We start from the raw sequence: 4,314 nt of genomic DNA, 5'->3' as shown, positions 1-4,314 counted from the left end.
TTGATTACATCAACTTAATCATCTTATTTATATACTTGTCATGACTTGGTTCTACTACCTTCCTCCACTTTATTCCCTCCTGTTTATGTACCACTTTCGAACCTGCAATCCGATTACATTGTAAAAAAATGTATTCTCCTCCTCTGATCTTCCCTCGTTCTTTGTTTTTGCTTCCTCCTTCTTCTTTTTTAGTAATTCCAGCTCTTCTTGAGTTAGGCATCCTTTTATTCAAACATTTTTGAATTCCTCCTTTTCCATGAGTTTCTTTGCATTTTTTCGTATCTCCTCCACAGTGTTTACACTCAGGAAGGTTATCTTTAGGGGCCTTGACTTATTTTTCTCATATTTCTCTAACCTTTTATGTTCCTCTGTGTCTTTATTACAGATTTCTTGTGTGTGTGTGTGTGTGTGTGTGTGTGTGTGTATACACATCATATAATGTTCCCAGAACCACTTGCTATCAAGTGCTACATCGGAGAGTTATGCTCGTTTTGAATGACTATACACGTTTCCCCCCACAGAGCTTCATTCTCAGCTCTAATAACATCATTCATTTTACCTATATTTATGAAAGTGGCCCAAAATGGGTCTGTCTGTTTGACTGTGCATCTGTGTTTGGCCACTAGGGATATAAAAGGGAACTATGTGGAGGGCTCCAAAGGCGTCTAGTGTGCAATTTATTTTAGTAAATTTATTGATGTGGTTTAAGTTGCGAAAGTCGTGCCCCTGATGGCCAGAAATAGAACTAATTAGAAGTATTGAAGTTAACACAGTGGAAACATCGTGGCCAATTGCCATAGAGCTTTCAACTTCCACCTACAAACATATCAATAATACAACAGGTTTGGTTGGTTGGGTGTGTGGGTGCGTGTTGTAGTACAGGGTGGGGCACTGTTGGTGGCTGGTTGGGTGGGTATGTCGGATACCTTTGCTGTTGCTTAATATTAGACACTTTCACTCTCACTTGCGTCTTTATAACATCACGGTCACTAGTACTTACGTGTGGTTGTTGTTGTCGTCGTCGTTGTTGTTGTTGTTGATGATGTGGACGATGTAGTTGTGCTAGTTGAAGTGGATGACGTGCTTGTTGATGTTGAGGTAGACGATGTACTTGTGCTTGTGCTTGTTGAGGTTGATGATGAAGTGGACGATGAGCTTGTTGATGAAGTGGATGATGAGCTTGTTGATGAAGTGGATGATGAGCTTCTTGATGGTGAAGTGGACGGTGGGATTGTAGAAGTTGAGGTGCTTGGCGTACTTGTACTTGATGTTGGTGCACTTGTGCTTGTTGGTGAAGGGGATGGTGCACTTGTGCTTGTTGGTGAAGGAGATGGTGCACTCGTGGATGTTGGTGGTGAGGTGGTCGATGATGTACTTGTGGTTATGAGCACAGAGGTAGTTGGTGTGCTAGAGGTTACTGGAGGTGAGGTGGTGGTTGATATGCGTGTTGTTATTGATGTTGTTGGAAGTGGAGTGGAGGATGTTGATGTGGTAGTGGGCACTGGAGTGGTAGATGTTGTTGATACCGGCAATAAGATGGTTGAAGTACTTGTAGTTGATTTACTTGTTGGCGCTAAAGTGGTAATCTTAGTTGTAGTCTTTGGCTGTGTTGTAGTAGCCTTTGTTGTTGACACTGGCATTACAGTAGATGTAGTTCTGGGAGGTGGTGGCAAAGTAGTGGATGTTGTTGCTGTTGCCGGCACTGAGGTGGTTGTATCGTTGGCTGCCTCACTTGATGTGGGTACTGCTGTGGTTATGGGAGGTGAACTCGCTGTGATGCTTGTTGGTGTCACCTTGGAAGTGGTGGATGATGTCTTCAGAGGTCCTGTACCAGGATTCAAGGTTTCATAAAGTAATCTTTATATCTAAATCCTACTTCTGTTTACTAATGTTTTACTTAAAATATATACCGGTATACCTTTGGGGTGTTAAGACTTTCTATCAAAGTTAATGCTAACTTGATTGTAGAATAAGTCTGCATGTACGAATTTAAAAGTATTGTTTTGTACTTACTTTAAATCAGAGTGACAAATTTTCACGTACAAGATCATGGCAAATTTCAGAAAGAGCATACACTTCATTATCTGGTTTATACTAGTCCGTAAATAACTAATTTTGAGGGCAGCAGTAACGCGTGTCAGTATTTTTATTTTTAATTCGTTGTTATGACATTGTTTCAAGCATAGGCAAAAACAGAATCAAATCAAATTGATAATGATTTTCAGAGGGTTCTGTAACTAACTGTTTAGAAATGGGTGTACCAGTTTTCATTATTACAGATCCACAGTTAGAGAAAGAAATATGAGAAATATAACCGTACAATAACTGTCCAAAGGCTACACCACTTTCTGCAGCACTTGTAGTCAATGCTGACAAGGGAATAATATCCATTTTAATACCCTAAGTAAAGGAAAAGGGCTGATAATTGCCAATCTCCGTATGTTACTTTTCTGTACCTTTCGTTAAAGTTAACTTTTGGCATATGCAACAATATACTTACTAATATGCTAATAATTTTGTATTAAAATAAAAAGTGTAAATTAATCTAATCATCCTTAAAATATGCTAAATTTTCCGTACCGTTTAAATTATTAATAAAACCATACATTCTGGGGATATGGGCAAATTAAGTATTATAATATATCATCTGGTCACCATGCTTAATATTACTTGTATCCAAAAGCACATTATTAGAGGCATAACTGTCAACACGTCAGAGTAAGCTTAGTACCCTAAGAGACCATGTCCATGTACTTCTTAACGTCATCTGTGTCAGTTATCCCCAGTACAATCACTGATTCACCTGGAAGGCAGCACCAACAGTTCTTCTTTTTGCATCCTCCTGGCAGCTCGAACTCACTCCTGAGGCACGCGGTCATCTGACACCGACCCCCGGCCATACGACACTGCTCAGTGGCACTGCAGCCTGAGCGCACCACACCGCAATTATATATATATATATATATATATATATATATATATATATATATATATATATATATATATATATAAATAGGTAGACAGATAGATAAATAGATAGACATATATATATATATATATATATATATATATATATATATATATATATATAAATAGGTAGACAGATAGATAAATAGATAGACATATATATATATATATATATATATATATATATATAAATAGGTAGACAGATAGATAAATAGATAGACATATATATATATATATATATATATATATATATATATATATATATATATATATATATATATATATATATATATATATATATATATATGCCGTAACACATTCTATGGCACATTATACTGCCACACCTCATACCCAGCAATGCTGTCACAATGCGAACCACACAACACACCATACCACACCATACCAACTTTAACATCACGTAACATAATACCATAACGTTATATGGCACACCACACCATACTCTTTATTATGTCATCACATATTATACCAGCACACCACACGCCACGATTACCATGTTATACCATCACACAGTACCACAACGTATCCTATTGTGCCACTACAGCACACCACAAATTTTCACACCACATTAAATTACCACACCACATCATATTATGCTGATATATCAGAAATCATACATGACCCCACATCACACAGCATACATCACACCACATACAGTAACACAACACACATCACACCACACATCACACCACACACCACAACACGACACACATCACACCACACAACACACCACACCACACAACACAACACAACACACATCACACCACGTAACGCAACACACATCACACCACATAACACACATAACACCACACATCACACCACAGCACACAATACAACACAACACAACACATATCACACCACAGCACACAACACAACACACATCATACCACACAACACAATATACATTAAACCACACAACACAACACACATTACTCCACACAACACAACACAACACACATCACACCACACAAAACAACACACAACACACCATACAACAAAACACACCTGCCCACACAGCACATCACACAGTATCATACAGTATTATAAACACCACGCCACATCGTGGATATTGTACCATCATATCACACCACAATACAGCACAACACAACACATTGCACCACAATACTACACGCCACAATACAGAACACCACAATGCACAACACCACAACACACCACACCACATCACAAAGGGTCATACCAAAGTATCACATTAAGCCAGGTTACCACACCATAGTAATACATTATACAAACAAGTACAAAGGAATAACAAGGCAACAGAGGCAAAGGCCATTTCGAAAATGGAATCTCTTGTATCATTCAAGATAATGA

This window comes from Coenobita brevimanus, chromosome 53 (assembly GCF_032717465.1).
Source record: "Coenobita brevimanus isolate Jiangsu-jjx chromosome 53, ASM3271746v2, whole genome shotgun sequence".
NCBI classification, from domain to species: Eukaryota; Metazoa; Arthropoda; class Malacostraca; order Decapoda; family Coenobitidae; genus Coenobita; species Coenobita brevimanus.
Note: the sequence above shows the minus strand (reverse complement) of the source record.